General features: G+C 40.0%; 1 protein-coding gene and 1 long non-coding RNA gene across 5 annotated transcripts in view; one reads left to right on the top strand and one right to left on the bottom strand.

Annotated features, from left to right (window-relative positions):
* Positions 1-21,801, bottom strand: part of GRM7 (glutamate metabotropic receptor 7) — an 876,035-nt gene that overhangs the window by 181,386 nt on the left and 672,848 nt on the right. The gene's annotated exons all lie outside the window — the stretch shown is intronic.
* LOC128775610 (uncharacterized) lies at positions 10,541-14,424 on the top strand. Its single transcript, XR_008420449.1, has 2 exons — positions 10,541-10,656; positions 11,228-14,424. It is a non-coding gene; the product is annotated as an uncharacterized LOC128775610 (long non-coding RNA).

Here is a 21,801-nt window from a genome sequence, read left to right as displayed (position 1 = left end):
AAAGCACATTTCTTGCAGAACTTCCTAGAATATGTTGGGGCACCTGGGTGGCTCAGTCAGTTGAACGTCTGACTTCAGCTCAGATCATGATCTCATGGGTCGTGGGTTCGGGCCCTGTGTAGGGCTCTGTGCTGATAGCTCGGAGCCTGGAGCCTGCTTCGAATTCTGTGTCGCCCCCTCTCTCTGCCCTTACCCTGCTCATGCTCTTTCTCTGTCTCTCAAAAATGAATAAACGTTAAAAAAAATAACTTCCTGGAATATGTCAAAATTGCAGAAGAAGAGACCCCAGTAGATAATGATTTTAAGGCAACAAAAGAATGTTAGAATAGCCACAGATATAATCATCATATCGGGGACAATAAATCAGTGGTCAAAGTCCCAGTGCTGGTTCAAAAGTAAAAATTGATTGACCTTATGCACACTCTTGAATTATCTTTGCAAGATTTAAACCCCTGTGAGCACTCAAATACTAAACCAACAAAAGCCAGAGAACTGATGATGCTGACTCTTGTGGAACCTCCTGATCTTGACTTGGATTCTGTCACCTTAAGATGACTTTTGCCCCACTTCCATGCTGAACTGCCTAGCATGCAAGCACCCTAAGTTTAAAACTTCCCCAATTTTGTTGTTCAGGGAGACACAGCTTTGGGAAAGATCTCCAGTGTTCTTCCTTGACTTGTTGCAAAAAAAAATCCTCCCATTTCCTATTCCTTCGTTCAGTTGTATCTTTCACTCACCATCAACCAAGAGGCAAACCCATTTTGGAGTAACAAAATTTTCTCTGAATACTACCTTCTCCATTAGCAAGGTTAGCTACAGCTCAAAGTAGAAAGAGCATGATCTGTGAAGTCCAACTTTCCTGGGTTCAAAGATAGATTTCATTACGTCCAGACTTTATACCCAAAGGCAAGTAGACAATCAGAGTATCTTTTTTGCCAAGCTTATCGGTTATGAAGACTGAAGGAGATAACATGTCTAAAGAATTAGCATGGTGCCTGACGCATTGTAGCTTCCTGAATAATTGTCATTAGAATATTCTAGGGCATCAATGAGCAACTTAAGCCATGCAAAGAACATTAGGATGGCCATTCCCAATTCTCCGTTCACTCTTGAGTGCTGACGCTTCCAATGGAATATCACCAGCGATAATGCGATAGCAGCATTTCAGACTCTATGCATCAAAAAGTGAACATAGCATTTTTCTTCCCTTTCTTGATTTCACCTACCCCCTCCAAACTGTCTTGGTATAGTGGAGTAGTTAACATGAATGTGGAACTCAGAGGCACATGTACTAAAATCCTAACAGAGTAATCTTGGACAAGGCATTTATGTTCTCTGAGCTTTATTTTTTGATCTATGAAATTTAGATGGTAAGAGTACATCCTAGACTTACTGAGAAAATTAGTGTATGTGACACACATTGTTTTACACATGGTGAAAACTAAATGAGTTATGTCTATTCAAATCATGATTAGTGACCATACTGTCACTTAAATTTTTTTTTTTAACATTTATTCATCTTTGAGAGATAGAGACAGAGTGTGAGTGAGGGAGGAGCAGAGAGAGAGGGAGACACAGAATCTGAAGCAGGCTCCAGGCTCTGAGCTGTCAGCACAGAGCCTGATGCGGGACTCGAACTCACTGACTGCGAGATCGTGACCTGAGCTGAAGTCGGACACTTAACCAACTGAGCCACCCAGGCACTCCCATACTGTCACTTTTGATACCTCTCTTCCCTTGCTCCCCTCAAAAAATAACAGTTGCAAAGTTCGTTCCAGTCTTCTTCTGTGGACCTGTTTTGTCTTTGCCCCCAATGACAAGGATCTACTAAAGTTATCATTATTGTGTTCTCTTACTTGCTTTCTGATTTTAGGTCTTCCCTTTCACTTCTTACTTCATTATTCTGGTATCATTTTGTAGCAGTTATAGTCAATGAAACATCCAGGCGTTTACTTGTTTGTCTCTCTCCGCTTGAAGAGAGCACATTCAAGTTGTTTCCTTATGTTTACCTTGTACCTAGAGGAGCCGCTCAAAAACTCTTTGTCATGAAGTTGCCTTCTTGGAAGGTGTGGGTCTATTGCAGCTTGGATTAAAATCCACTGCCCACCTGACACAGCGCAGACACCTGATTTTGGCAATCAAGTCCCTCCTCTCCTGCCTCATCTGCATTCACCAACCACCCTAACACCCATTACTCTTCTAGAAAAGGGCACTGTTTATGTTTCCCTTTGATACCCTGTGATTCCCCATTGGCACTCTTCCATTCACACTCAGCCTTTAGCTGTTATGCTTTCCTCTAATTCTTAAACAACTAGCTCAAATGCCCCAAATCTTCCCTGATGCCTCTTTGCTACAAATACACTCTCCCTTTGTTGACATCTCTTAGCATTTGTATCTGTACTATTCTTCTACCTCTTATGCTTTGAAAACTGGGGCCCACCATGTATTTTTTTAAAAACCTTTAGAGCCTAGAAGGTGGACTGGAACCGCTACAGATTCCATTCCAAGAAAGAACTCCCAGGATTAGGACATAAACGGATAAATCCTTAGGAGAAAAAAAAATGGCTTCTTGTTAATGCCCTTCAACACTCCTGTATTCTTGCTTTTTGTTTGAGCTTCCCAACTCTGACTTGCTTAAATATGACAAACTATACAAGCAAGAACAATAGAAGTCCTCATATCACTGCTACTAAATCTTCTTTTCTAACCAGTTCAGCCATTCATCTTAGGTTTTCACACCCGAGGCAACTTGCAAATTGCTTTTCACCCACTCACCTGGGGTGAGTCATGCTATCTGCCAGGTAAGTGGGGAAGAATGCTGATCAGTTTACCATCTGAGAGAAGAAGGGCTTTTGATTTGCCTTCTTTTTTTTTCTTTTTTCTCCTTTCTATTTTTGTAAGCTCTGAGTATTTTGCTTCCCTCTTCTAAACTAGAGGAAAGAAACTGTTTTTATACTGATTTTTTTTTTTTTAGGAAACTTACCCCACATTTCATTCTGATGAATACTAGCCCTGCAATATATTATTTTGAACATAGGAACCTCCCCCCACCCTAGTCACCTCGCATTAACCATTGCCATGTCAGGAGGGACCAAAGAACAGTTTATTAAAGAGCCTGAGAAATCTTGCTGTTAAAAAGAGACTATGCTTTGATTTAAGCCAGTGGTTTCTAATTCATTTGAGTGCAGAACAAGCATTCTTTACCCTTCTGTAACATCGATTTTCTCAACATCCTGCAGAATCTGTATCTGTCCAATAACACTAGGGAAAACAGTGACATTAGTTTATTAATACTTTGGGATTCTAGCACCATCTTTCAGATCTTTTCCCTTCCTGGATGAGTGTAATCTGTCACATCATGGAAGGTCAAAGAACATGAAATGGATTGTCACCCATCAGGATGCTAGTTGGATCATCTTTGGCTCCCATGAAGGTTCATTTCCTCACCAGTAAGTGGAGTTAGCTAATGGAGAATCAAATACAACTGTATATATGAGACTATTTAAAAATACTTAATATTCAATTAAAGTAAGTATTTTTATTTCTTCTGGGTTTTTTTTTTTTCATAAGAAAGAGAATAAACTAGTATTCATGAATTTTTTAGCTTTCTCTTTTTCACTGCCTCCACCCCTTTGACCACACAGCCTTATTAACTGGCATGTCCTCTCCCCTACTCAGGTCAGCAAGACTGAGCCAAATGTGTCTTCCTGATGAGCATCAGGCAAGCCAAACTAAAAAGTTAACCTTCATATTACAGGGCAATGGGCTACAGCTGGCTACAAATTGAGCTTAAGACAGCAGTGTTTAAACCATATACTTTTCAATGATGATTGGAAATTTACCTCTTTAAGAGACACCTCCACGTTAATCCAAGGAAAAAACTCAAATAATTGGAATTACAGGCTCAGTTGTCAGCTCAGAAGATGTGGTAGTGACATATTTCGGTAAGAAGCCCTTTGGGTTCATTCACACTACATTTAAGTAAGCAGCCATCTACTGCCACTAAATTCTGTCCCATGCCATAAGGAGTTTTGCAGAAGGCTGTGGAGATGTTAGACTAATTAAGAAATGGAGTCTATGATCTCACACATTTAAAATTCACAAAGCTAAGACAGAAGTGACCTCTAAACCAAACAGGATATGGTATGGACTGAATTCTCCCCCAAATTCTCATGTTGAAGCCCAATCCGAATGGGATGATATTAGGAGGTGGGGCCTCTGGGAGGTAATTATGTCACTAATGTGGAGCCATCTTGAATTGGATTAGTGTCCTTACACAAGAGATTCCAGGGCACTCTCTCACCCATTCAGCCCTATGAGGACACAGTGAAAAGACAGGGGTTCCTGAACCAGGATGCAGATTTTCATCAGACACCGAATCTGCTGATGTTTTGATCTTGGACCTCCCAGCCTCCGTAACTGTGAAAAATCAATTTCTGTTGTTTACAAGCCACCCAGTGAATGATATTTGGTCATGATAGCTTGAATGAATGGGGACAGCATATTTGTTTATTTTTACAGGGAGAAGCGAGGTTATCTTCAGCAAGCAAGGCAAATGAAGTGTTTATTTGATTCAGCTTATCTTACGAGGAATGCTAGACAACTAAATAAAGGGATATGAAAAGTACTTTTTCATCATGGAAAGTGCATACAGGACTGCAGGAACTATGATGTCTGGAAAGGATCTTTCACAGCAAAATTTTTAAGGAGACATGTTTTTAAATCATCCTCCAGACATCATCTTGTATTTCTCCTGTCTCCTAATTCAAAGGCCACTAAGAAGCTCTTGTGCTCATGCACCACATTAAGCAATGACAATACATATGAGAAACACTTAATTCTTCTCTCTCAATAGGATTCTGGTGTCATGCTGGACATTTGCACGTAAATGTCACTAAAATCCAATGTAACTCAAGATACAATTGTGGCCCAACTGATCCTTTACCTGCCTTTGTAGGATACTGGAGCAGAGTCTCTGGATGAATACGCACTCTTTAGAGGGACAAAAGTGGGGAGAAAGCAACTAGGAAGAGTGAGCAGCTCAAACAAATCCAAGAAAGCATGAAAACACTCAATTCAGGGATGGGGTTGAGGATAAAGGGCTATAAGTATTTTAAGTTGAGCTGAAATACAGAGTACAAGTTAAAAATAAAGAAGATAATGTTAGAGACAGACACAGACAGGCACCAGATCATGGAAAATCAGTTTGCTTATTATTGATTCAACAACTATTTACTGTCTACCCAGTATACACAAAGTGTTGTTGATTAGGATATGGCTGATGATCCAGTTGGATAGGATTCCTTACCTCAAAGAGCTTAAGTTAGTAAGACAAATAAACAATACAACAAAAACATATATTATAACAAGTGTTAAGCAGGGAATAAATAATGTACTAATGCAAGAATAACAAGGGGGCAGCTCCTCTCCATAGATAAAGAGAAAAGGTAATTTTTAAGCTATGACCTGAAAGGTAAGGACACAAGCATGGGAATTAACAGGGCTACTGCTAAGGCCCTGAGGCTGAGAAGACTGGCATGTTGTAACAGTGTCTCTCCAACTTGAATTTGTGAACAAATCCCCTGGGAATCTTGTTACAGTGCAAAGTTTGATTTAGTCCACCTGGAGTGGGACTGATATTTTGCATTTTTAACAGGCTCCCAGGTGACAGTGCTGGTCTAAGGACTACACCTTAACAGCAAAGTGTTAAGGAACTGAAGTCAGAATGTCCAGAGCCTAGATGTGGGATTAACAACACTCTCAATAAGGGCGGAGACTAAGAAGGAGATCAACCCAGAACTGTTGTGCATCCTACTAGGAAGGATATGGTTATCAGCAAGGCTACCATTTATTTTCCTCCTTTATGGAGCAGTAGGGGAGAGTGAATATGGGGCATCTTCCGGAAAAAAAAAAAAGTTGCTGAGTCAAGTCTCCTTTTTATAACAATGGGCTTCCTGGCAAACAAACCAATGGCAGCTGGAGATTCTTATCTCTGGGATGCTCCTATCCAGGATGTACCTAGTCAGTGTGAAATTGCTTATGTTAAACAAACCAGCTAGAATCTATCAATTTACAGGGTATGATATCCTAGAAAACACCTTGTAAGCTGTGTGCCTATCTAAGTTTAAAATAATGGTGTTTCATGTGCAGAAAAAGTTTTTTCTTTCTATGTAGCCACATAAATTACTTACAAACCTCATTTCTTACCCAGAGACCGAAAGCAAGAAAGGACCCAGGGGATGGTGTTGATACTTTCAGACCTCTCCCTACTTTGTCTGTGTGTCACAATTATTTGTAACTCCGGAATTCAAAGTAAAAAGCTTGTTAGTGGGTTTTATGGACATGAAGAATGTCCTCCCCAAATTCTTAAGTTAAAGCCCTAACTCTAATGCCATGTGACTCTATTTTGAGATGAGGCTTTAAGCAGATTATTAAGGTTGAACAAAGCCCCAAGGGTGAGGCCCTAGTCTGACAGAACCAGTGTCCTTATAAGATGTAAAGAGTCATCAGGAGTGTGTGTATGTACACAGTAAAGGATACATGAGGACACAGAAAGAAGTTGGCATCTACAAGCCAGGAAGAGAGGTCTCAGCAGACACCAAGCCTGCTGGCACCTTGATCTTGGACTCTAGTCTCCAGAACTGGGAGATAATACATTTCTGAGGTTGAAGCCACCCAGTGTGTGGTATTGTTACAGTGGCCTGAGCTAATACTCTGGGTAAAATCACTGATTTGTGCAAATTGGGTTTGACAAACTAATCCTCTATGTTAACTCACCTTTGCAGAGAAGTTGCAAAAAAACCCCGTACAATGACTGATGACTCAAAGCCGTAGTACTCTGCCCTGGATATGTTGGGAGGTTTTGACATCAAAGAAAAAAAAAAGGAAAAAAAGAAACATACCCACATCAAGGCCGCCCAGCCAGAGGGGGTCTGATTTAATTGTTCAGGGCCTTTATATCAGTAGATTTTAAAAGTTCCCCATATGATTCTTATGTGCAGCCAGAGGTTTGAAATAGTGGCTGAAATTATGTTTTTAAAGATGTTTCTGGAGACCCTGGATGCAGGGATGGCTTGTGGGAAGTCTGTAAATCAATGTGTGTCACAAACCTTGGGTTTTGTCCACCCCAGACCTGTTAGGTGATAAATTAGCACCACTTTCCCTTCATTTCAAACCTCCAAGTGCTCCCTTCTGTCAGAGCCCTGAACCTTCTGTGGGATGAGAAACCAAGCAGTGATGTAAGGCCCACACATCCCATCGATGTCTGGAGCACCAGGTCCCTCTGTAACTGCCCATTTTAATGAAAAAAAGTAACTGTTAATATATATGCATTATTGAAATGCACTCTCTAGTCTTTCTTGCCAACCTGCACATTTCTGTAATAAGCCATTTGTTCTGAGCTCAATTATTTTGTGATGTTTGATTAAACAAAATCAGTACCAAAATAATTCTATTAGGGTTAATTGACATCTTCTCGGAGGAAAATTAACCACTTTGTTGGACATGCTTTTAATAACAAGCTTCCCAGATTTCAATGGCCATATTTGAACACAATTCTTGAGGACTGCTCTGAAGATTGAATACAACCTTACAGATGGTTTTTACAAAACAGTTACCATGTGAACAGATCAAAGAATTATTCAGCCTTATAGACAGCACTATAATAATCATAAGACTTGGCAGCTAGGATTTATCTATTAAAGCCTTGTAATTAGTTTCTTAATCCAGAACTTGAAAATGGTAATAGTTTAATGCCCAAACTATGTCAGTAACATTTAGGTAATGCAATCTACTGAAATAGATGAACTTCGAATTCTCTTAGGAAATACAATGAGATGAAGAAGAAGTTAGTTTGCACCTGGGTCAGATAAGCTTTCTGAGCATAATAATACTAATCAATTTATTGTTGTTGTTGTTATTTATTATAATTTCTTCCCTCCCTTTGGCTCCTGGCACTAGAATGTGGAATTCTCCTATAGCCCAGAAACACTCCATCAATGCTGGAGGCCTTCATATCTTTTCTTTTACTTTTTTCAATATCAGGCCAATATTTTTACTTGCAAAACCTCCTCAGACCTAAAACGCAGCCAGAAAATATTTTATTTAGCTACAGCCTGTGAAAAAGGGTTTTTACTCTTCAATAATACAATTATTGTTATTGAACATGAACTGAATGCTAGGCATTAAATACATACAGTCTCTAATCCTCATTATAAACCATTCAAGGGAAGAATTAGTCCCTGGGCTTTGTGAATGAGGAAACCTGGGCTCTGGTGTTAAGGGTCTGAGTCCATAATATTGATGGCTTTAAGGACACAAAAATAATGGGCTTTTAAAAATGTGTTTAGATACCTATCTTTTAAAAATTCAAAGGGTACACAATCTCATACTACTAAGAGTTACTTTCTTTACATTCTTGCAACCAAACTCCCAGAGGCAAACAAGCTTACCACTTTCTTGTACACATTTTAGTCGATCTGTAAAAATATCTTCACTAATTGCAGTGCTTATTTAATTTTGCTGTGTTCCCCCCCGCCCCACCCAGGAGGAAAAAAGAGAAGAGCTCCAAGGGGTTCAAAACCGCAGTCATTAATTATTAATCCTGCTTATTTCTAAGGATTGTTCCCTTCTTCACTGGACTCTATGGCTCTCTGAGGTCACACTCAGATATAAAAAGAGCTGCCTTGTTTGTAAATGGCTGGCTTACGGGAATGAAAAGGAAATTTGCATATTTATGCCTATGTTCAGAATTATTTTTAATAATAGTAATTATAAATTATTTGAAGATTGTTAATGAGGTTAAGTCTTTTACTGTTATCAAGTATGTTTAATATGATGTTCAGTTATGGTTTTCATGCGCAAACTTGGGTCTCTAAATGTAGGCAACAATTCTAGTAGCGTTAACATGTCTTTACACACCCTCCTTCTTCTCCCTCTTCATGTGATCAGTCTATCCACCTCATAGAGGCCAGCCACATCTGTGCATCCTTGACCCTGGTCAAAGTGAATCTCTTTCTCTGACCCCGCTCAGAGTCTCTCTTCTCTAGAAGGCACAGAGAAATCTTAGGCTGTCTCCTCTAAAGACCCAGGGCATCTTGCTTAAACTTCCACTGTGGAATTATAACCATCATCTCTCTAAGATTTGCATTTACATCTTTCTATAAATTCCTCCAGGGCTGGAATCCAACATGAAATAAGTACAGAGGAAATATTTTGTGGTAGAAAGCTTGCAGTAGATTTTGGTCTCATATAAGCCTGAGACCCAACACATATTTTCCTTATCTTTTATTTTGTATTGTTAGGCAAGTCAATAGATCTTTCAGAACATTTTTCTGATTCAATCAGTGAGGCAAGTATCTGCCCTAAAAGTTTCTAGAAAGATGAATGAACATAAATTAAAAGACTCCAAACACAGAAAGTGATGAATACATGGTAATTTATTTCCTTTTCCCTCCTTCAATATGTTTTTTTTTGAATTGACAAATATTGCCATTCTAGTTTTAATTTTAAATTAATTATAAAATATATCCTCAAACTTCAAAACTAGTTGAGGATCTGTTTGATCAGGCACTGTCCCTGTGAAAAGAATGGCTATGCCCACAGTTGAGGAATCCAGAATCCTTGGAGAGTGACCCTCCATATTGTCCTTCCCTAACTAATCTATCTCCAAGTCCTGTCAATTAAACCTTCTAAGTGCCTATCCTGGCCAACTTCATTTCTCACTCTCCATCTTTATCCCCAGAGAGTGAACTCTTTTCATTTCTCATGAAACCCTGGACTTTCAGAAGAATCTCCATGCTCATCCAAACACATCTGCTTGGCTCCATCTGCCACATACAGGTATCTTTCAAAAGGCTAGTCTAATCTAGTCACAGCAACCCTACTCTTCTCTGCTTAAAACCTATAAATGGGTGTGTTTCCATGCTCTTAAGCAAAGTACCATAATTCTAACTGTGGCCTTCAAGACATACTTTGTTGGCCTTATCCCAAATGACATGATCCCCTAGCTTTCTGCAAAGGCTTACCCGTATAGGAGATCTTTGAGCACACATGGCTCTTTCTGATAGATTCCTCTTCCCTAGCTAGCTCCTGCTCCATCCTGTAGCCCTCAGCTCCCAGATCACTTCTTCAAAGAAGTCATTCCTAATCTCTCATCTTGGTGAAATTCACTTATAATGTACTGATAGCATCATTCATTGTCACAGATGCAGTATGATATGGTATGTGAGAGAGCATGTGATTGTCATCTGCCTCCCCTACCAAGTGGCAAGTTCCCTGAGCAAAAGGCCAATGTTTTGGTTCACCACCATGTCCTTATCAGCCAGTACAAGGCTTGGCATCAAACGGACAACCAGCAAAGATTAGTCAAATCAGTATGTAAACTAAAACTATACACAGCCACAGGTAGGAATAACTCAATGCTTACTACGTGCCAGACACTTTTTCTGGATCACAGTGGATCTCTATAACAAGTATTATGTCTCTTAAACCCTACTTTAGAGGGTGAAAATAATCAAACACACAACTTAATCTGTTAATTATCCAAAATGCTGATTCCCCTTTAAACATTTCAGACTGATGACATGAGGGGCTGCTAGCTGTTCCACTGTGTTGAGTAGTGATTCTGCTCCTTAACTGCAATTGTCCGCCTTGAATGTAAGTACCAATAACTGAACATATCTGCCAATTCAAGATTCCTACTGCCTAACAGACCACCTGGGATTCAGGCAGTCATAATAATGTTTTAGTTTTCCATGAAAAGATACATAGACTGTTAGGACTAACAGTTGGAGAAAAGCAACTTGAACCTACCATATTATGTGACAGGAAAGCCCAATAGCTACTTACAAAATTTGAGTAAAAACGAAAGCCACACATCTACCCTGTCAGAGTCCTGGTAAGGAGGCAGGCACGGAGCCTGATATAACCAGGCAAAGGGAAGGGAAGAGGTGATAGGGCTGGTTAGCAAAGGACCAGGTGAAATGTCACATTGACATGGAAATGGACATATGGTACTGGAGAAACAGTAGTGTTTTCTGCCGCTCTAATTTAAAATTCTAATTCCTTCAGGTCTTGCCGTATCATTACTAATGACCACCACAATAATAATTTAAAGGAATGATGTGCTTGGAATAAACTAATCAAACCCTATGCTAAATGTTATTTATAGAGTGTATCAGGTATTCCACGTCACTGCTCACAAAACAATGCTGTTATTGTCATCCAGGTTTCACAGCTGAGAAGAGGGAGGCATGGAGAGTCTGGATCACTAAAGCCAACCTGCCAGGCTTGCAAGAGGCAGAGCCAGGAGGAGACCCAGGCAGCCTGACTCCAGAAGCTATGTTCCTAACCAAAGTCACACTGGGCAACACTGTACTTGACCACCTTATTCTCTACATTTTCATCCTTGAGGCAGAAAACAAGCGAAGGCTCTTCCAGGCACACAGCTTGTCCATGCTCAGCCTCCCTTGCATTTATGCTATAAGCAGACTGGTGTGCATTATTGGCAGATCTTCCCATAGAGCCGTCCCCTCCAATAGCTGCCTTAGTGCTGTCCACCTGCCACATAAAGGAGGAGGCCCTAGAAATGGCAACATGGATGAATGGACAGTCTGTGCACTTCAGAGACTGAATGGAACCCAGGCCCTTCCATCTGCACACCAACCCCAGTCCACAATGTCTAACCATCCTGGCCTGTGACCAACGTGAGAAAGAAATCATTATTATGCTAAGCAGCTGAGATGTGGGAGTAGGTTACTTTAACTAATTCAACAGTGTTCGGGTCCTCTACAGCACTGACTGGCAGTTACAATTTATTTGTATGTTATTCACTTACTGCTGTCTTCTTTGCTCAATTGTAAGCTCTGTGAGGGCAGCGACCAAATCTATTTCATCTACTATCATAGCTAATAGCAAATGCCCAGCCTGCAGCAAACACCCGGTAATATTTGTTAATGGAATATTGGGAGGGCGGGAAATGAAGGCAACTAAGTGATCAGGGGTCATGGTCACAAAGTGCTCCCACTGCCAGTGACATGGGAACTGTGCTTAATGAAATTTAAGTCAAGAATCAGAAATGCTAGTGTCTTTAAGTGTATTCTTAAATGAAAACTTTAGGTTCAAAGGTTGTATATATTCTTCCCCAAGAGAGGTATTAATATAAAATTAGAATGCAGCACCAAATTATGTCCCTAGATCTGGTAAAAGTCTACCCTGCATGGCTCATAGAAGGTTTGAACGGAGGGTGGGGTCCTAGAAACCCACACTCAGGTGGGAGGCCCCTGCCCTGTAGGACCGCTCTCCTTTAGCTGACTTACTGAAAACACACTGAGAATCCTTTGAAACGGGGCTATGGTCTCTCCCTGCTATCATAGCCTCCCCAAGACGATACACTAAATGAATGGAAAAGAAAATCTTCCTGAGAACCCACCATGGACTAGCCACTAATGTCATTCACCTAATTCCCCACATCAATCCTCTGGAACAAGTAATGAAATAATCATAACAATAATAACCAGAAAAATAATAATTCTAGTTTCGACCTACTTTCTATTATGGACTAGGCATAGACAATGTCATACATGCTACAGAATTTACTACATTTAATTATTGCAACACATCCAGGAAATAAATGCCAAGAAATGTTAAGGTTCTGAGATTTCACCCTACTTTTAACTAGCAAGTTAGCCTACCACAGTCTTTTGGACGCTGGCAGAAGATATGCAAGCCCTGGGTCAGAGACAAAGTACCATTTACTATTCACGGTAATAGCAATAACCAGAGTCACATCATTTGTGCTGGTTTCTGGGGCCCCAATTCTCACAGGGTGATGTGAAGAAGGGCCAGATAGATGCTGTACTCACTGTGGTTTGCATTACAAATGAAGGACCTTGAGTTTAGAAAACCCCAGGATCTCATAGGGCCTGCACACATATACCTTCCAAGCTCTAACATGGACGGACATTATTTTTATTTTCCTGGACAGAAAACAAATCTTTCATCTGCTCTATAAGAAGAAACTTGTGTCTTCCACAGTGTTCATAATATAAATATCCTTGAAAAAACCAGTCTGGAACAAAAGCTGAATTAATTTGTTCACAAAACATGCAGAAATGTGACAGACCCATGGAGATTTGTTTCCTGTTTTACGAATGTGATAACAGGTCTAGAGCCATTGAGTAATTTCCCCAATTAACTTACCATGACTGGGAAGAAGAGAAGCAAGGATTCCAACTCTGGTCTAACTACCTCTAAAAGCCACATCCTAACTACCATGCAACATTTTTTTTCTAGGTTTTCATGAGCAGGAGACCAGGGCTTAAGGAATTAAAGATAAAGTCCCTCAATGCTGAAGGAGATTGTGAGGAAACTGAGATTTGAGTCCACACCATCCAACTCCAGACCTGGTGGTGTTACCACCACACTACAGCTACTGACCAAACAAACACCAGCATACGTGAGTTTTCGGCAATGCAGGCAAAGTGAACACAGCCAGGCAAAGTGAACACAGCCAGGAAAGGTGTGGAGAAAATGGGAGGCACAATTTACTCAGGTGAGGTAGGAAGGCCCCATCAGGGTCAAAGGAGAGAGAGAGAGACAGAGGCAGAGAGAGAGAGAAGCTAAGAGGGTGTGACTGGACTTGAGCTTGAAGGTTGGTTTTTACTTTACAGTGTGTAGTTTCTGTGCAGCCATCTAATTCACATGCAGATTTTCAGTATTGTGTTTGATGGACAAATCTTTTGAGAGCAGACTTGCCTCTCCTTTTCAGATGAGCTTACCGCTTGCACCATCCCATATTACAATTGCCCCAGCTATCCAAAAGCTTAGGCAGGATGGCCACAACAAACAGATCTCACCAGTCACGGGAATATAGGCTCCATCCTTGGAGGTTTGTAGGTGATGTCTACAGGCTTTAAAATGAAATAAGCCAAACCTCCACATAGGAAAATGAGAAAAGAATATGAAAAGAGAACTCATTAAAAAAAAAAAAAAGACAAGGGAGAAAGGGGAATGGCTTCTAAACCCATAAAGAGAAGTGAGGGCCCCTCAGAGTAACTGAAACACAAATTAAAATCCCATGGGGACACCATTACTCAGCTGTCAGATTGGCAAAATCCAACACTTCGACCACTCAGTCACTTTCTTGGGATGCCAGGAAGCAGACACTCCTTATGTTGCTACTGTTATAAAGAGTTACTCATTGCAGCATTATGCAATGGCAAAAGATTGGTTACAACCTAGGGGGCAATGAAATAACTGATTAAGTAGAGTCCATTCATATAATGGAATACTCTTCAGCTAGTATTTAAAAAAAAATGAAGGAGCTCTTTGTGCACTCATATGGGAAGATAACCAAAATCTATTATCAATGGTAAAAAAAAAAAGCAAATGAGTATATTATGCAACATTTTGTGCAATAAATGGGAGAATGATAGTGGTAAAAAAGAAACATTTTATATTTACTTGGATATGCAAATAAGGAACAAACGATGTATAAAAAGAGCAGAAGTACAGACAGCACAGGGTGTTAGAAAGATGGTATTATGTTTACTTCATGACTTTCCATACCTTCTGGTTGTCTGGACCATTTCAGTACACTTTAAAAATTCAGTTAAATTGCTAACACTACAAATTTACGATCAAGGATTATCTCTTCTGCAAGATCAAGTCTTAGGATGGGGAAAGTTGGTCTCCTTGGATTTCACTAGACAGTTTCATAAGCTTCTGGCATCATCGTCACTTGTGAAAACAGAATTGATTTCACCATTAGAAAGCAGCATGGATTCTACTGCTAGTCGCTGGATTTCTTTCCTCAGCATCTTGCCTGGTTTGAATAAGACTGTGAAAGTTCTTTCTCCTCCCTCGGTTTTCTAAGCACCTTTTGGGAAAATCTTTCTCTGGGTCTAACTCATCACCTGTCCTTCGTAATACTAATTAAGGTGCTTGATCTGCACCCATCCCTTCTCCCCAAAAACACCCAGAGGTGTGCTGATAAAGGTTTATAACCAGGTCAGTAAGGTGGCGGGGGTGGGGGGGGTGGGGAAGGAAAGCCTTGACTTTTAGTTGATTTCCACACTATAAATATTTACCGTGGCTGTTAACAAGTCAGCAATGTGATGTCATAGAGAAGCACTGTAAACAATTATACAGTATTTCTACTATACGAATTCAATAGAAGTAAATGACCTCAATCACAGAGATAACAGTACAATGCAGTAAAATTATTAGGAAGTATGAATTTTAAGTCTTTACTTTGTTTTTAATTTATTGGATTATAAGTTTAGATCACTTAATTTTAATGTTCATTTAAAAACTGCCTCTCAAATTTCCTAAATATTTAAGTCAGCTCTTAGGAGCTGATACACCGGCCACTGCCATACCCCAAAGCTCTCTTCAAGGGGGTGAACTCTTTCTGCACTGGCATACTCTTTCTGCGCTCTGCTTACAAAGCCAACTTTGGAAAACTGAACAAGACATCCCATGCTAGTTGATGGGTTAAGAGCAAATGTTGTAAAATATTGAGTCCTAGAAAGTCCCAGACACTGTGGGACATGCTTTCAGTCACGATTTCATTACGTCTTCACATTAACTTTACAAAGTTTCAAATATTGGTTCCCGTGACAAAATGAAGAGAGAGGCTCTTAGAAAGGAGGCACACGTAGCATGGCAACCAAGCCACACTCACGTCTGTTCTTGAACTCACACTTTGCTGCTTGGAGATGGCTTCAAGAGAGGGTTTAAACTGAGTCAGGCAAAGACCCCTTCCTTCCTAGGGGTCAAGGTTAGGAGAAGAACCAAAGAGATATACAGACTGAGTAACAGATGGCCCTGTTCTCCATACTCCAAGCAAACACCTTGATACTATTTTTGAAGATGTTTTTGACCTTAGGTTTTCCATATTAAATGTAGTCCGGATGTCTCTCAGAATATTTTTCTCACTCATGCTCTGGGTTCCTGGTTGGAAGTTTGTAGAATCCAAACCTGATCCACCTTTAACCCTACTTTCCTTCCTTGTCCTTGCCACTCTACCCCTTTGTCTTTCTCTAACCCATCTCCACCATCACCTTGCCTTCCTTGGGCTTCCTTCAGGAATCTACAATCTAACCATTCTCTTTTCCAAACTGGCTCCTCAGGAAATGATCTCCAGTTAGCCAAACGACTCACCTGTCTTCAAGTCAACTGCATTTTCAAGAGCCAAAGGAATGAAGCTTCTTATTAAATGGCTAAGGAGTAGTTTATACTTGTACTTCTTTGTTTTTGTCATCTTGTTCATTTTTGTTTGTTTGCTTGTTTGTTTTACCTTTTGGTACAAGTGGGCATGGATAGGGTAGGAAGATCTTTCTTAGATTGGTGTTTGCCAAACTTTGCTACACACTGGAACCATCCAGGGATCTTTAAAACACACACACACACACACACACACACACACACTGATGTCAGGGTTCCATCTTGGAATTTCTTAACTGATAAGGGGTGGGGCCTGGACGTTGGGATTTTTTGAAGCTGACTTGATGATTCTAATGTGCAGCAAAGTTTGGCAAATGCCAGCTATTAAAAATTCACCCTGTGGATGGCTTTGCTGAGAAAGGCCACTCTCCCAAGGGCCTTCCTCATCGATCTGGTATAGGACAGGTCCATTAATAAACACTTCAATTAACTAAATTTTCACTGAACCCTCTCTTTCTACCTTAGGCCTGGTGGATTCATGATGTTTCATATTCATGAGATTCAATATGATTTAGTTTCCCAGCACCTCCCTGCTTTCAAACAAAATAAAACTAAACGACCTCTCCCCCAAAAGAGATGGTTACTAAATAGAGTGTAACTCAGCTGGCAGTGGAAAATGTTTTTCAATGGCTTAGTAAGTTACTCCAATAGACACATTTACATGCAAATAATTAATGGACAAATTATAAATTATTTGTTTTTATTCATTAAAGCAGAACCATGATTTATTAAAGCAGGAACCAAAACAAATGTTCTTATTGTACAAATGATCCGTAGTTGTTACAGAAAACTTAGAATATAAAAACTCTGCATGTATATAAGAGAAAAATATCTCCAGGCTTTTCAGAATCCATCCAGTGGAAAATATGACTAATGTAAGGTCAGTGTTAATTCATGAATTCAGAAGCTCTTGGGAAGAATTTACATCTTATGCAGCATATGCCCTTGGCCAAGCTGAGGTCACCCAAAGGCTTGTCTTTCACTTGCTTTTGCATAGGACACAGTAGCTGTGAAACTGTATTACCTCCATTTCCCAGGGCAAGTGCCTTTTGTTTATGGCCTACTGAGAGGTTTAAATATGAAGACCTGAATCATTCAATAAGAGGCAATACCATTCAGGTAAATTCACCTGGGGTATTTTCCTGATACTAGTCTATTGTTTTCCTTACTAAGTTTCCTTAACCAGCTTCATTCTAGGGCCATGGTCAGGTCTCTCTAACACAAAGCCCAACTAGGGTCTGAGGAATGCATTGGTGAATGGATACATTATACAGCAAATCTACCAAAATGTTGAGTGTAGAATACACTCAATGGTTAGTCTACAAGAGTTCATCCTACCATTCTTTCAGTTTTTCTGTGTGCTGGAAAATTTCCATGATGAAATGCTGGGGCTGAGGAGAGTCTTCATCTTATCCTGTTTCTATACTCAAACTCCCACTGCTCATGAATTGACAGTGATGGACACTTCTAACTCGGTCTCAGTAAATTTCAGCTAAATGAATAATGTTGATGAATACCAGCTAATTCATAATTAGTAATCAATGAACCAGACACTGTGCTAAGCCATTTGTATACTATATTTCATTAAATTCTATTATTAAATCTGTGAGGTAGATGCTAGTATTATTTCTGGTTTACAAAGAAGGAAATCAAAGCTCAGAGAGGAGAGTAACTTGCTTAAGCAAGTGACGTTTAGAAGGCTCAGTCCTCATTCCCTGGTTTTAATTAGTCTATCTTTTTGGTTAAATGATAATGCACATCCATAAAAATACACAAATTATAAGGGTCCAGCTGTGAATTATCCTAAGGTGGACATATCTGTGTAATTAGCACCCAGATTAGGAAAGAGAATCTCCCCAGAACCTTTAAAGCTCCCTCATTCTCCCTCCCAATCACTGCCCCTATGCCTCAAGTTACCCCCTCTCCTAACTTCTAATAGTCTAGATTCAATTTATTTGTCCTTATTCTTGCTGTATCCAAATTCTCAGGGAAAAGTTCTCCTTTTGCAAGTAGTAGCTTTCTCATCCCAAAGATTTCTGGTTAAAAAGTGGGCTGAATACCCCGCTACCTGAAAGCACAAGGTTTCTTTCTCATCTGCCTACCCAGGGCTTCCAGGCTGCAGAAATAAACACTTCAATGAAACAGAAATGGTGGTTAGGAGTAAAGGTATTGTGCTCCACTCCTTCACTAGCGGAGAGATCTCCACACTCTTGGAATTATTTCAACCCAGGATGATGGAGATCTACATTTTAATTCTGCCTCTGATGTATTTGTTAATTTAAAAAGTTAACAGACACAGTGATACAGAGCAATAGGAAATTGACATGTGTCCTCAATATGTCCACAATTAGGTTAGAGATGAAAACAAAGATATGAGATAATTTTGAACAATGCTCTTGCAAGGTTTGGACTGTTTTTCACAAGTGGGAACAAATATATGTTTCCTTCTTGCTATGTACCAGGCATAAGACTAGGCAATTTCTTTACCTTGTTTTCAGTTAATCCTCATTCATCAACTGATCCTTCATCCAATAAATATCATTGTGCATTTCTTATGTGCTATGTGCTAAGGATATTGTTATAAACAAGACACATAACCTCTTGCGAGTCTGTAATTTGTAGTCTGGGGCATGCATTCTCAACAGGCAGCAATATTGCCCCAAAAGGGCAAGAATTCTTGGGGGGGGGCAAAAAATTATATCTTACAATATTTTATGACCCTTTAAGGGACCACAGGACATAAACGGATAGAATATCTGCGATGTTAAAATATCACGGGGAGGGGACAGCACAATTAGGAAAAAAATGTGCCAAAAATAATCCTTCAAGAACACTAATGTAACACAAATGAGAAACGCTGGTCTACAGAGAACTACAGCAAATAGGTCATGAGTATTAGAAGAGCAGAGATACAGGGACATTTGAGAACAGGTAGCTGTGAGTTCTTGTAGGCAACAACTTGGCAGGTACCTCCAGGTACCTGAAGGGATTCTTGGGGCATCTGTAATATTCCATTTATAAATTGAGATACTGGGCTTAATTAGGCTGATAGCTGACTAAGATCCCCTACCTGGTAAGTAAGAGGCAAAGGTGATTTCACATCCAGAGCCCTCTCCACCTGATTCCTGTCCAAGTGTGTGTATGCTCTTTGATCCTACCAGTGACAGAAGTAGGATTCTAGATCAAGTCTGTCTACTCTGGACACCGAACAGTGGACTTGCTCCCTGTTGGCTGTAATCAACTAAGAGCTTCATGTCAAATTTCTTCTTAATGTAAATGTAGAATCCATACAATTGGCTCGTAATAGTGAAAAGCTCTGATTTAAGGAAAACATTACGTTTTTTCCCAAAGTGCAGTGAGACTTAGCTTTTACTGGGTCATCATAAGCCCAGGGATGAATCTGTGCCTCTCATTTAAAGCTAACTCAAGTGCAGCACCAGCCCCAGACCTGTATTTTATCTTCTGTCCCTCACAGCAAATGCTCACTGTGGCTGCAGATTTGGTGTTGATTTATGGCTTCTAAAGACACAGCCATAGAATTTTCTTCTTCTATTAAATTCTAGCCAATTCTCTCTTCACAGCTTCTTACTGAAATTTTCCTCCATAAAATCTCAAGTATAGACTTTCCAAATTTCTGCACTGCCACAGTACTTCCAGGATTTGAACTACTAAGTGTAAGGGCCATTTCCCAGGCCTGTAACCTAGTGGCAAAACTGGAACCAGAGCAATTAGCTTAATGTGAAAACCACACACAAAGTGGCTTCAGGATAATACTGTCCTCCACGTTTTTTTTTGGAACTGGCCCATGAGCTAAGATTTTTTCTTTGAGAACTTCCTGGCTAGCCCTAACCTATATCTCTGCTTTTTGATCAACTCCCAAACTCTCCTTCTGTTGTTGCCTTTACTACCACCCATTACCCTCTATTCTGCCTTCTCCTCAGTTATTGAACCAGGTGGGTGACATAGAGGCATTGTCAAAGGTCATATGGTAAGCCATGAAATTGAAAAAATCTGTCTCATATTAACCTCTCTGGTCTGAACCTTTTATGTAAGACTGACTTCTTGACAGAGATGTGTGTTTCCATACTTGCTTCTGGTTTATTCATTCACTGATTTGTTCATTCAATTATTCATCTGAACAAAAACTTAGAATACTTATTGTGTATGTGTGCTACAGTTGAGAACCAGTCCAGATCCCAGCCCATCACAGAGTCTTATTTGGGGGGAGGGGGCCTTGGAGCAAAACACAAGCAAGAAAATAGCTAAATTTATTTGTAACTTGATTGTGACTATCTACAAATGGCTATGAAGGAAACTATCAGAGAAGAAGGAGAAGGAGAATGATAAAGAGGGATAAGGTCCTGCTCAAGAGAGGATGAGACAGGAAATGCATCTTAGAGCAGGTGGTATTTGAAGTTAAGATATAAAAACAGAGATGAAGAAAGGAATAGGAAGGTCAAGGGAGTATATTCCAGGTAGAGGAATTTGTAAGAGTATATTCTAGGCAGAGAGCAGTACATGCAAAGAGCTGGTGGTAGAAACTAACTTAGATGCTCCAGAAACTGAAACATCAGTGTAGGAGCACAGTGAGAGACAGGCAGGCATTCGGTAATAGACACCTAGGCAGGTCTTGAAAGACTTTTATTATAGGTTGAATTGTATCACTCCTAAAGATATGTAGAAGTCCTAACCTCCAGTACCTCAGAATGTGACTGTGTTTGGAAATAAGCTTTTGCAAATGTAATCAAGTTAGGAGGAGGTCATATGCAATTAGGCTGGGTTCTGTCCCAATATGATCCTTTAAGAAAAGAAAAGAGAGACAGACACACAGGGAGAATGCCATGTGATGACAGAAGCAGAGACTGGAGTGATGCAGCTATAAGGCAAATTATGTGAAGGATTTCCAGCTACTACCAGGAGCTAGAAAGAAGCAAGGAAAGATTCCACCCAGAGACTCAGAAGGAGCATGGCCCTGCCAGTATCTTGATTTAGGACTGTTAGCCTCCAGAACTATTTTGTTGCAAGTTCTGTTGTTGTTTTAATCCCCCAGGTAGATGGTATTTTGTTATGGCAAGACTGGGGAACTAATACAACCTTGTAGATGTCAGTAAAGACTCCAGATTTCATTCTAAGTGACTGAAAACAGGACAGCAGCTGGGGAACACTGGAGACTTGCAGCAGCAAAGAGAGTGAATGGTGGTGGCATGGACTAAGATAGGCACAGTGAAAATGAAGAGAAAGCGCTAGCTAGGCTTTGATATGGGAGCCAGTGTTTTTATGTAGGACAGTGGAAAAGACATAGAAACTAGAATTCCTGAAGTCACTTGGGGTAAGTTCATAAAACAATTCCATAATTTATTCTGATAAGTATGAACCATCGACTTGCTGGGAAGATTTACACATAATAAACATCTAAGAAAGTTACCAACTCTTGCTACTGTTAATATTACTATATCACAATCCAATGAGGGCTGGTACAAAATCTGGCTCGATAATGTGTGTACCATGTTAAATTTAGTGTCGGGAAGTGTGTGTCCAAATCTCCATTCTTCTATTTACTTTTATAAAAATGTT

This window comes from Panthera pardus, unplaced genomic scaffold (genome assembly GCF_024362965.1).
Source record: "Panthera pardus isolate Hobbes unplaced genomic scaffold, ASM2436296v1 HiC_scaffold_8, whole genome shotgun sequence".
Lineage (NCBI taxonomy): Eukaryota > Metazoa > Chordata > Mammalia > Carnivora > Felidae > Panthera > Panthera pardus.
Note: the sequence above shows the minus strand (reverse complement) of the source record. Positions and strands in the feature narration are given on the sequence as shown.